We start from the raw sequence: 14,116 nt of genomic DNA, 5'->3' as shown, positions 1-14,116 counted from the left end.
GTGAAATAAGCCAGAAAGAGAAAAACAAATATCATATATTAATGCATATATGTGGAATCTAGGAAAACGGTACAGATGAACCTATTTGCAGGGCAGGAACAGAGACGCAGATGTAGAGAACGGACATGTGGACACAGAGGGGAAGAGAAGGGTAGGATGAATTGGGAGATTAGAATTGACATATATACACTACCATGTGTAAAATAGATAGCTAGTGGTAACCTGCTGTATAGGACAGGGAGCTCAGCTCAGGGCTCTGTGATGACCTAGATGAGTGGGATGGCTGGGGGGGGAGTGGGAGAGAGTCCAAGAGGAAGGGGATAAATGTATACATATAGCTGACTCACTTCGTTGTACAGCAGAAACTAACACAATATTGTAAAGCAACTATATTCCAATAAAAAAATCTAATAAAATAACATGGTAAGTACACTAGAAAGTCACTTGAGCAAACTAAAGCACAGTTTAAACTTAAAAGCACCAAGCATGCAGCTGTGGAATTGAAACTAAACTTGAAACCACTCTGAACCAATCCTAGCTCAAACTAAAAAAATACAATTACTACTAGTAAAGCAAATACAACTATTACTAATAATTATACCAAATATCTAAAAGTATAGTATGGAAGAGAAAAATCTAAGTTAGATGTTAGGGAAAGTATGTCAGTAAGTAAAAAATAATAATAAATAAATAAATATTAAAAAGAGGAAAGAGTTCCAGCAAGTTCCCCACTTCTGCTCCTACCAGCCATCCAATAGGATATAGCAAGGGGAGCATCCCGGAAGTGACACAGGCAGGAGTGCCGACCTACTTCCTGTTCAGCCTGGCAAGATGGCTTGGTGGCTAAGGTAAACTGCTCACTCATAACTCTCTGAGGTCACAGGTGAGAGGAGAGGTGGGGGCAGTGCCCATGGCTTCCTCCTGCGTCTCTAGGCCACCGAGGTCTGCATCAACCCAGCGAAGTTCAATCTAAACTTCTTGGTGAGTGATACCCAAGGTGGAGTAAGCAGTGTTTCTGGAGGTGGCAGATACCTTGCATCTGGGCGAGGTACCCAAAGGGCTAATTAAAGGGTATGAGTGTGATGAGAAATTTCTGATGAAGATTCACCACATGCTGCTGGAGGTAGATGTGCTGGAGGGCACCCAAAGTATGGATATCTATTCTCGTCAGCTACAGGATCCCCAACATGAGTGATAAGAAAACTGAGACGTAATCGTGCCAGGCAGCAGTTTTTCATTCTGTGACCGCATGTATCTTTGTTTATATATAACCTATTTGTTAGTTCTAGCTGAATCCCCAACCCTTGACCCAGTGACGGACAAACATGGCACTCTCAAGCTCAATATTATAATTTTTCTCATTAAAGGTTCAAAACCAAAAAAAGAAGGGAAGAGTAACTCTTAGGCATAATGAATTAACTAAAACATAATAAACAGAGAACTTTAACTTAAAACACAGAAAGAAAACATACAAGCTACTTGTAAACAATTAATATGGAAACATTTTTCTGTGACAAAATAATGAGACGAACTTACAGGTAGAGGTTAAAAAAAAAAAACAAAAAAACACACTGAGCCAGGTGATTGCTGGTTATCCAAAGCAGAATTTAAGTTCAACTTTGAATTTACCTAAAGAAGAATAAACACTAATGTAAATGTAAACGTTAATCAGAAGATGTACAGATCATTTGAAACAGAATAAAACCATCCTGGGAGAGTAATTACTCATAAAATTATAACTGGCTTAAGAGCAGCACCAATTACAAATACACACCAGCACAACCAAGCTAAATACCTACAAGCAAAACCACCTCCTAACACGGTATTGGATTAACTACATATGCAGGAAAAAAATTAATATAAGTATTAAGAAATAAATTTTTGCATAGTCCCTTGTCAAAATAAATAAGCTATTGTTAGACAATAGATAGAAAAAAATTTTTGAACATATTTGTTCAATATACTGTTAACCTAAAACAAATATGCAGTAAAGAAAGATTAAAAGAAGTTAAAATAACTTAATAAACATTCAAATTTCCCTCTACTTTCTAAAACCCATAAAACTTAAATTTATTAATTGAATATGAAAATTAGTTATCTAAGTAACTAATCATAAATTGAATTAATTATTTTGATTGAGGTGACCTCAGAGTATAGAAAAGCCACCAAATGATCAAATGTAGACTAATTATTCTAAATATATAACTATTATTAATTTACTCAAAATTTTCACCAATGGAACAGAGTTCTCAAATGGAAATAATAAAATCTTATTTTAGAGGTCAAATTGATGTTAAAGTTTATTGTTTTATTGTTTTATCCAGACATTCTAAAAATGTAACTTCTATTTAAAAGGTTCCTTTGTTCCATCATTAAAAATTCTGTGTGACCTGAATTCAGATCAGAACACTTCCATTTGGTTCCTCTTTATACAAAGATGTCTCACATTATGAAAGGACTTAAGCAATAAGGTCCATTCCACAAAAGAGCCAGATACTAGATATTAAATAAGTCAAGAATTGGGCTCATCTAGGTGATAGAATCCAGTAATAATGTAACTGCTTTCAGGAGTTTGACCTTTTAATTTTAATAAACAAGTTTCTAGTTAATTTATAATTACTAATTTTCCCTATTCTATTTACCTTGGCCTTCTTAATGCTTCAACAAAAAATTTAGGTAACATTGAATTTCAGAAAGAACCAAATATTGTAGGTCCTTATGGACTTCAACCAATTGCAGATGTCATGAAATGATACATCAAAGAACAACTTTGACCTCTAACTTTATCAATACTAGTATAGATTATTAACTATTCTTGTCCTGACCTTGCATAAACAATCTGAATGACCACACTAAGACCATATCTACTAACAGAGTTAAATCTCAAAATACCATTTGTCCATATCAAGCTTAGCCATGTAATCAGTTAAGCTGAGAATGTACCCTAATCGGAGCCCTATGTGTGTAATATAATTTCCACATGAGGTCACATTAGCAATTATTCTGTTATATGTAATAATAATTACAAATATATGCATATGTGTCATTTACATTGATAACTACCTTCCCTCAATACTGGTTTTGATCTACTTCTAACTTTTGTAGAGAGAGGCAGGAGAAACCGAAACAAGGTTTTATTTAACTGCTTCTTGGAACTTGCAATTCAGTATATAAGTTAAACGTCCCAGTTTGGTAAAATGAAGAATTAGTCTCTGCCCTTATATCTGCCATATAAAGTTTATTATTAGCCATTTTACATAAATTATCTACTCTTGACTATTCTCAACAAATCACAAAGTGGTCACTTCTGTATACTGACTACTTGGTTTTTAAACCAGATAGAATAGTAGAGATGACTAATCGAGACAGCTAATTTAGGCTGATTTTAATCAATGAGGATTTTATTAGAAATTATTTAAATTTATAATTGGTTATTATTGTTCAGGTCTTAGTAATAATTTTCTTTATAGCAATGCCAACGTGATTGGAGGACTTTGAAATTCATTAACACCACTAATGATAGGTGCATCAGATATAGCATTCTAATAAATAAATAAGCTCTGGATTATTACTCCCATGATTCCTTTTACTACTTGCATCAGCAACAGCAGAAGTCAAAGCAAGAACAGGGTGAACAATGCGCCCTTTTATTAGCTGGCAATCTAATACCTGTAGGCACAATAGATTTACCTATCTACTCCCCTCATCTAATAGGGGTCTCGACAATTTTAGGCACCATTAATTTATTACTGCAAGTAATTAACATAATGTCACCTTTTACATCACAATACCAGACACCACTTCTTTGATTTCTATTGATTATTGCAGTTTTATTAGTAGTAAGTCTTTCTATAATTGTAGCAGAGATTATCTTAACCAAATGGAATCTTTTGATCCCACAGGAGGTGGAGACCTTAATAACAACATTCATTCTAACTGATTACACATCCTGAAGTACATATGTTTGGAATAATTTCACATATTTGTAACGTATTGTTCAGTAAAAAATTCTTTAGCTGCATAAAAATAGTCTAAGCCACAATATCGATTGGAATTTTAGGGTTTATTATATATCACATTACTATTATACCCTAAGTATTGAAGTAGATATGCAAGCATATCTCATTTCTGCTACTATAATTATCATAATTACTATTATCCAAATAAAGGTAAGTCTTTGACCAACGAGCTATAAGAATGAAGTAATAAATGATCACCAGCTATACTCTGAGCCATAGGCTTTATTTTCTTACTTATTGTGAACAGGTTAACAGGAATTATCTAATTCATTATTATATATTGTTCTACAAGATACATATTTTGTTGTTGCTCATTTCTATCACATCTATCTATAGAAGCAGTATTTATTACATAGGTGGTTTTGTTTACTTATTCCCAGTATTTTCAAGATATATGCTACATCCTATATGAGGCAAAGCTGAACAATTATTTTAGATTTAACAATAATTTAATTTTCTTTTCCCAACATTTTCTTGGCCTTTCTGACATGCGATGGTGATAATTAGCCTATGCAGATGCTAACACAATGTGAACACTCTCTCATCTATGGAATCAGTCCACTAACAGAAATGATTATAAAATATTAATAATCTGAGGGTTTTACTTTAAAACAAAAACAGCACTGGAGCTTACAGCAACAGACAGTGAGTGACTTCACAGATGCTTTCCAACACATCATGCTTTCAAATAACCCACCAGACAAAATCATAAATATCAAGAAAGGAAGGAATGAAATCTAACTGGTTTCAAGCCAACATCATAACCTTTATGAGCTAAAATAGCAAGTAAGATACTATAACCATTACCAATTACCAAAGGTAAATATTACCTAACTCTATCGAAGTTAATTTATAGATTAAAATTGTGTTTTTTGCAGAAAAAAATGTGTCTCTTAGCATATCCACTGTAGATTTTCAAGGTGTATATATTCCACTGTAGAATAATGTTATCATTACCATGTCTTATGATAGCATTTCAATTAGCTCTTTAGTATTATATATGTTAAAATAATTAAATAAGGAGGTTACTAGGCTGATGTGGCTCTAATGCTATGACAGCCTACACAAGCAAACCAAAATATAAGCCTATAAAAGCCTCAAGGTTACAAAATCAAAATGCTAAAGATAACCAATCACAAACAGCCAAGTAGACTTTAGGTTATAGCCAATCAACAATTTTCTTACTTTGCTTCCCCCTTATCTCTATAAAAGCCTTTCCCTAAGATCCTGTCAGGAGAGTGTACCTAACCACTTTCAGTTTGGCACTGCCCAATTCAAACAGATTTTTGCTCAAATAAATTCTTAAAAGTTTTAATATGTCTCAGTTTATCTTTTAATGGTTCTGATGTCAGAAGAGGGAACTGAAGGAGACTGCTGACAGTCCCCGGAACAAAGATCAAGCAGGCGAAGGTACCTGCTGTGCCCCTTTGAGCTTGCTGCTGTCTTGTTGCCTCTGGAGGTGATGGTAAGTCCCTCTCAGATCCTACCTCTGCAGTTTTTTCATTATGAGCTTTCTGACTTACGGCTTTTCCCCCCCCTACTGGCTCTGGAAACTGTCCAGAGCCAGAGTGGATCTGACTTAGAAACAGTACTGGGTACAAGGTTAGAATGTGTCTGACTTAAACTGGACTGGGTCCAGCTTGAGGCCTCAGGGGAATAAAATTTTGTTTTAAGGCTGAACAATCAGGTTAACCTTACCAAAGATAAACTTGAATTACAATGGCCACAGTAGAGGATAAGCTTATCCATTTATGAGGTACCGCAGAAGGACGGGGTCTCAGCCAAGCACTCACGATAAAGGGTAGGGGGGAAATTATTCTTCCTCCTCCACAGGTTCTAGTGACCATGGTGGGACCTGCTGGGACACCCCCCTCCCTCCAGAGCCTGCAGACGGGATCTCCCACCCTTCTGATTTGGAATCACTAAGAACAAAGACTTCCCTTGAACTCCATGGAAGGGACCATACCAGGTTCTCCTTGCTATCCAAATGACAGCCAAACTTCAGAGACTTGACCCTCAGGTTCACCTCCTCCAATTTAAAAGGTCTCCTTCAGACTCTTGGAACTGAACACAGCTGGAGATCTAAAATTAAAATTGACTTCCAGGGAAGTTTTTCTCCAGAAGCAGATGGCATCTTGAGGGGAACAGCTCTTCCAAAATCATAAATCAGTTTCTTCATCTCTAATATGAAATCTTTATTCCTTTCGCTACTTGCTTTTTCTGTTAATGCATGGGAAGACATTGTTCCCTAATACACAACAAAAATCTCTAGACTTTCTTCGTAAGGTGCTTTTAGATAATAGAATTGCTTTAGAGTACTCACTGGCTGAAAAGGAGAAGTCTGTGCCATAGCAAATACCTCCTCTGTACCTGGATCAACACCTCTGGTATTGTAACAAATATGAGAAATTAACAAACTTTGCTAAAACCTGGAGGTTGATATCCTCCCAGTAAATACATTATTTGATTTATTTGATACCAACTGGTTTGGTTCATGAGGGCCCTGGCTAAGCAATGTACTTCAGTATCTTGGTATTATCCTCCTCATAGTTATCACTGTAATCTCCCTCCTGAGCTGTGTTCTCTCAAAAGTCTTAAAGGCATGTTTGTTGCCATTAGCAGTACCTCAGATGGTCTCAATGAGTTTAGAGAAACAGAAACAAGGTGAACAACACAATGAACAGCAAAAACCATTCTTCTATGAATTTGACATCATAACCTATGAGTTTTACAATGAGACAACAGCAACTTTACTGTGATGATGAATAAAAGTGGTACTAATACCAATGTTTTTGGTCAATATCTCATGTATTAGAGGATGACTCAAAGTGGGAATTTTTTTTTTAATGGAGATTTTTTCTTTATTGAGAAACAAGACTTGGGTACATCAAATAAAACAAATTTCTGGGGGGAAAAAATCAAAACTCACAACAGAAAAAGAAACAGTTAACACTGGGCCATATCAGAACTCAGAGAATATATTCTTTTAATTGAAAAATTCTAGGCACTTCATAATTAACCTTTAGATACAAAATGACCTATTAAATTTGCAATCTGTGGTTCTTGGTGGTGAGGTCCATAGGACAAGCTAGGACATCTTCAAACCTCGAGCTGAATTCCATGAGGGTTTATTTGACCTTTCAATCGGTCTGTCCTTGTCTAAGAGGTAGCAGCATCGACAGCGCCCACCTTCTGGGCAGCTTCTTTCTTGGTATGATGAGCCTGTAGGACCACCACAGCTTCATCCACCTTGGAGCGGAGAGACTCGGGGGACTCCAGCATGTGTAGCAGCTCCAAGATGTCAATCTCCAGCAGCATCCCCGTAATCTTCCCAGCCAGATTTGAGTGCATCGTCTGGATGAGCGGGAACAAATGTTTACCCAGCATCTGCTTCTGTTCCTGGGGGGTGCTGCGGCCAGCATGGCGGCGGTCAGCAGCTCCTGCCCCAGCACGTGAAGCACAGGCTGGGGTGCCTGCAGGGGCTGGATGGCAGGGTGAGGGCTGCAGACATTGGAGGCATACTTGTAAGGTGCAACAGCCTGAGGAGCAGCGACAGCAACAGCAGCACGAGGCGCTAGGTTATGCCCAGCTGTGGGAACACCTCCAGACTGGCAGCTGTCAGTTGGCCCTTGCTGGGAGGCACCAGCCCCACCAAAGTCCATAGCCAAGCAGTCCGGCCACTCAGACCCGACTCTCTGAGCAGTAGCTGGGAGGCCGCGAGAGGCCGGAGCATTACCAGTTGGAGCCAGATGGCGAAGAGCTGGACAAGGCCCAGACTGCAGTATAGCACTTGGCATTCCTTGGAAGCCTTGAGGTCTCCCACCTTGCTGCCAGCGTGGATTAGGCCTCATCTGTGCTAACTGGTTAGGTGTATAATATGGAGGTCTTCCCTGAGCCTGTGGAACTGCTGGCATAAAGTAGACCCCAGCTGCAGGCTGGAACTGATTTAAGATGGCATTTGTAGGGAACACTCTCATCCTGGCCACCCGCTGCATATATTGGTTGGTCAGGTGAGCCTTTCTCTCTTCCTTTCTCTGGGCCAGGGCAACATACAGTGGCTTGGAGCCCGCGATGCGTCCGTTCATCTCCGTGACTGCTTTGGTTGCCTCTTCAGGGGATGAGAAGCAGACAAATCCAAACCCTTTGCTTCTCCCATCCTCCAGCATCACCTTGGCACTGGTGATTGATCCAAAAGGAGAAAACTCTTTCCTTAACTTCTTATCATCAATGGCGTCATCCAAGTTCTTAATGTAGAGATTCACCCCCTGATAGCGACTAATTCTCTCCTGTTTCAGCTGTTCAAATTTTCGCTTTAACACGGCCTGCCGTTCCACTTTCTTCTGTGCACAGCCGACGAAAATGACTTTCACACTGATTTCTTTTCCATTCATCTCTTCCATGGCCTTATTGGCATTCTCGTGTTCTTCATAACTCACAAAGCCAAAGCCTTTGGATTTCCCACTGGGATCTCTCATCACCTTGACACTTAAGAGTCTTACCAAACTGGCTGAATAGCTCTTTCAGACTCTCATCATCCACCTCTTCCCCAAAGTTTTTGAAATATACATTGGTGAATTCCTTGGCTTTGGCTCCAAGCTCAGCTTCCCACTCTTTTCGAGACTTGAATCTGCCCACAAACACTTTGCAGTCATTGAGGAGCATGCCGTTCACCTTCTCGATGGCCTTGTCGGCAGCTTCCTGGGTCTCGAAGTGGACAAAGGCATAAGCCTTAGAGCCGTTCTCATCACACACCACCTTGCAGGACAGAATGTTTCCAAAAGCAGAAAAAGTATCATAAAGTGCCTTGTTATCTATAGATTTGTCCAGGTTCTTGATGAAGACATTTCCCACGCCAGATTTTCTCAAAGAAGGATTCCTCTGAGACCACATGATACGGATTAGCTTTAACTTAATCATATCAAAGTTCACGGTACCCAAGGCCCACTCAGCGTCAGCCGGCTGCTGGAAGTTGACGTCGGCATAACCCTGGGAGCGGCAGCTGATCATATCGCGGCAGACCCGGATGGACAGCACAGGCCCCGCAGGACTGAACTTTCCGTACAGGATGGCCTCGGTGACGTCTGAGCGCTGGGCACCCACGTGCAGGAGGCCATGGGGTATAGCTGTTGGCTGCGGCGTTCATCTCCCCAGCCCCCAGCACCCTGAGCCCCACCAAGAGGGCTTCTTAGAGGGACCAAACAGGACAAAGGGGGCTCTGCTCCGAGCCGTGGCCCGTGCCGTGGCTCACAGGTGGCAGTGAAGCTCAGAGAGGCTGGAGTCAGCTCCGAGGGCGGGAGAGGAGTTCAGGGACGGCTCGGAGGAGACTGAGACTGCCAAACCGCAGACAAACGGCTCTCAAAAATAATATGGCCCTCCCTGGGAGTTTGTAATTTTCAGCTGTCCTGGTCTTGAAGCTCCCAATTTCAAAAAACGAAGAAAATTAAAACAAGGACTGTCCTCCAAATTACAAAAATTCTTCCACAGGAAACCTAGTGGTGCCCACGGCGGCCTCTGGAACGTGCGTTTCTCTATAAATATGGGCCTCGGGCTCCTGGCGGTTTAAGATTACAGCAGCCCGGGGAAGAGGGAAACCAACTATTTGTCGGTGCCGACTCAGCAAGCCCCGGGCGCCGGAGCGTACAGCCGCCTCCCACACCGGGCCGGCGAAGGGCAGCGCGGACACGTGAAGCGCAGAGGCCGGCGCGCGGGGCAGAAGGTGGCGGGCCGGCGCGGGTGGAGGCACGTGGAAGCGGGCACGCGAGCGGCTCACCACCGGACCGATGGACGCGGACCAACAGACGCCCAGGTGCGGCGGCGGCGGCGGCGGCGGCGGCGGCGGCGGCGGTGGCGTCCGGCAGGCTGGAAGCATGCAAAAGTGACTTCCCCGCGGGTTCTCCGAGGAGGATTCGCTTTTTTCTTTCTTTTTTTTTAAGATATTAAAGCGTTTTCGGTTTGTTTTATCTTTTTCTCTTTTTTTTTCTTCAGGCTGCTAGGCCCGAAAGCAGCCGAGGCTGTGGCGACCCGGGGCGGAGAGATCAAAGAGGGAATTATTAATTAAACAAGGAGATCATTAGATTGATGTGGCTCTAATGTGACAGCCTATGTAAACAAACAAAAATCAATTAATGCCTCAGGGTTATAAAATCAAAACCTAAGGACAACCAGTCAGAAACAGCCTGCTAGACTCCAGACTATAACCAATCAATAATTTCCTTACTTTGCTTCCACCTTTTCTCTATAAAAGCCTCTCCCCAACCTCCTGTTGTGAAGCACTCCTGGCCACTTCTGATTTGGCACTGCCCAATTCAAATCAATTTTTGCTCAAATTCTTAATTTTTTTAATATGCCTCAGTTTATCTTTTAACATATATTATACATCTAATATTAATTTTAATATTAACTCACAAAAGCACAACAGGTGCTTAAGAATTAGAAACAGTATAAGCCATCTTACCTTTGATTATCTTAATTCTTATTATTCTTCCATTATTATGTATTATTTAATTATTGGGAAAAAACAATAGCCCATTCCTAACCATAGAAACAAAAGGATGCCAATGAATGGAATTTATGATTATATAGACTATGAAGGTCTTAACTTTGATTCAGACTTATACCTCAGAGAATTTTATTTCCTAGAAATTGATAGTCATGTAATAATCCTCATAGAACTGCCAATCTAAACATTAGCCTCATCAGAAAGTATGCTCCATCCATGAGCTATTCCTTCTTTAGGTTTAAAAACAGTTGCTTTTCCAGGACAAGTAAAGTGAGAAGCATTAACATCTACTAGAAGCGGTCTTTATTAAAAACCAAAAAAAATTATGGATCTGAAATTTTGTGGTTAAAACCATAACTTCATAGACATTGTGCTTGAGACAGTACGTTTAGAATACTTTGAAAGTTGATCCACATCAATAATGTAAATTCCTATCAGTAGCCTCAATCATGTTTATTATTCGAATACTTCTTACAATTTTAGAGTTTACAGTTGTCCTAATTTAATCACGTCTTCACCCCTCTAGGAAGCTTACAATTACAGAAAATACCTAATGACTTGCCATACATATGCTTACTGTGTAATAAAGTTAAGTTCCTATCCACTAAAGGGGGCCTTATCTGCACTGTTAAAGATTCCATTTTAAATCATTAACTCTATTAATACTCAGACTATTAAACAATGCACTAACAGTATGTTATTAATGAAGGGATGGATAGTGTCTAAGAAGATACTTTCCAAGATCCCCATACATCAGTTGTACAAAAAGAACTTTAATATAAAATAATTCTCTTCAATGTATTAGAAATATTTTATTGCAGGATATTTTTGAGCTTTCAGTCACTCAAGTGCAGCCCTTCTGCCAAAATTTGACAGAGGCTAATCATTACCATGAATTAAACTACTAAACTGCTAAATTCATTAGAAGTATCATTTCTTAACATTTTTCCCTTTCCAGCTGCTGTAGTATCTATCACCAGAGCCCCCACGGTCTAAAGGAAATACACAGAAAACAAATATTACAAACACTACTTATCATCATAGATGTTTATATTTGACCTATTATGAAACATCATATACTAATTATGATGGCATCTATGACTCAGTATTACTTCTGAAAAATGGATTTCATGGAAATGGTAAAATATTCCCCAATTATATGTTTTATATGGCAAATAAATTTTTACATCTGTTCACTTCAATTTTGAAACTGACCCTAAAGCTGACCCTTTTAATTATTATCTATTTCTTTATATAACAGTGTACTGATACTGATCCTATATTTGTTGTACTAATTAGTACAACCAACTCAGGACTATTTAACAATATTAGCATCTATATTAGTAATTTCACATTCTGGTTACCACAATTACTACCAATATACAGAAAAATCAAATCCATATGAATTTGTATTTGAAAATCTAGAACTGTTCCTCTTACAATTTACAACAAAATGTTTCCTAGTCTCAATCAAATTTTTACTGTCTGACCCCATATTTTATTTCTACTAACACTACCTTGGACTTTTTAGGATATCAACCTATAGATGAAATAAATAAATAAAATGGTAAATAAATAAATAGATAAATAAATAAATGCTATTCTTATACTATGAGTCAAAGACTCAACCTACAAATTAGTTCAAAAAAGATTTATAAGAGTAAAATTACATAGTTTAACAATAAAACAAATAATTTTGACACAGATTATGGGTTATAACAACTACCTAATAACTCTATCAATATAAACTTCTCACTAGCATTTATAATAGTTCTTCTAAGTCTTTTAATTTATCCCATATAACTTCACTACAATGTTTAATGGGCATAATATTGTTTGTTCATTATAATGCTTTTTGAAAAGTAAATGTTAACCTAACATCAAGCACTACATCTTATATATTTGCACCCCAGAAAGCTGCTATAGGCTTAACACTTCTTGTAAGAGTAGTTGGTATATGTACAGTTTTTTACATCAAAATTCTCAACCCATTTCAACTTTAAAAATTGCTTTCCTACCTTAAGTATGATGCCTCAAAACAAAATCTGAATTAACTATCTCCTAAAGCCTCATTATTTAATAAATTTATTGCATAAATAAATAAGTTTAATATCTTATTGAACTACTTTTCAACTCACTATCCACACCCTTACCAGTAGGTATAAGCTAGTTACCACCATTAATATTAATTGCTAGCCAATTTCACCTAATCAAAAGTAACTGAAATCCCAAAATAATGCTATATTTCAATATTCAGTTTAGTTCAAATAATTTTAATCAAACATTTACTAACACAAATATTATCCTGTTCTACATATTATTTGAAGCAATAGTAATTCCAACACATTGTCATTTAATTGAGAAATAAGACCAAACAAACACAGAATTCCACTTTTCATTCTCTACATAATAGGATTCTTTTCACTTTTAGTAGCACTGATTTACATCCAACACCATAGACTCAATAATACTTGTAATATAACGCTGTACTCCCAAGTAATCCCCAAAGGTGATCTAATAAATTACTATGACTAGCATGCATAATGACATTCATATTAAAAAATACCCTCATAGAGATTATATTTTTGACTACCAAAAGTACATATCAAAGCATAAATTACCACAATTACAGAATGAGAGTATAGAGACAGGGCCTGTATAATTTTTTAATAACACTCTGCCTTACTATGCCTGAGAAAATGTCTTCCACTAAGAGAGACGTAATAAATTATTTAAATATTGATTAATTAAATTAAAATGTGTTAATTAGCTTATTTTATCCAATTGCTTTTGGAAAACATTTCTTTCGAATTCTTATCTTTCTAGGCTTTAATTAATCACTAAAATTAGAAGATATACATACTAGCCACCCCTCATCTCAACAATATTCCAATTGATTATGCTCCCTGTACCCACTTACAAAGAAAATTCTCAATGATGTTACTATAGAAGGATCAAATTTCCCATACCATTCTTCATTCTATGAATACGAAAATCCGAACAGGTGGTTATCACTAAAATCAGCAATTTAAATTATTAAATAAAACTACTATTCTCTTATTATTTTAGCCCCAGCTTCTGCTCAGTTTAAATGCAGTAGGATTCTGATCTCAGCTGTGGGAACACAGGTGTCAGTGAGTGTCATGGATTCATGTTTTAAATAAATAGCTTGATTTCTATAGCCTGAGTGTCCCTAGTATCCTCAGACATGCCTGCATATGTCTGAACAGCAAAAAGAAAAAGAATCCCTCTTGTTCCGGCTCTTTCCTGTAATGATTTTCCAGGTGTACCTAATCAAGTAATCATCATGAGGGCAACAATCTCTAGTGAATTCATTAACTCTAAGTAGGAAAGAATGTTTTCCTAATAACAATGATCTTAATCCTGTTCTAAGCAAAATGCTCATAATTATGAATTAAGGATAAAAGTGAAGAAAAAGCGAGTATACTATAATGCAAATACTTAATTCGAATGTCACAGAGGATTTGCATTGCTCAAGATAATGTACATTCTACATGCAAAATAAGAAGGTGTTTTTCATAAGAACTGTTATTATCGTTTCTCATTTAATAATATAATACTGGTACTTACTCATCTT

General features: G+C 37.9%; 1 pseudogene; it reads right to left on the bottom strand.

Moving 5' to 3' along the window:
* Positions 1-7,178: 7,178 nt before the first annotated feature.
* Positions 7,179-9,162, bottom strand: LOC136124318 (polyadenylate-binding protein 4 pseudogene; annotated as a pseudogene).
* Between the last annotated feature and the right edge of the window lie 4,954 nt (positions 9,163-14,116).

This window comes from Phocoena phocoena, chromosome 6, assembly GCF_963924675.1.
Source record: "Phocoena phocoena chromosome 6, mPhoPho1.1, whole genome shotgun sequence".
In the NCBI taxonomy this organism is placed as follows: Eukaryota; Metazoa; Chordata; class Mammalia; order Artiodactyla; family Phocoenidae; genus Phocoena; species Phocoena phocoena.
This window is presented reverse-complemented; position numbering and strand designations above follow the sequence as displayed.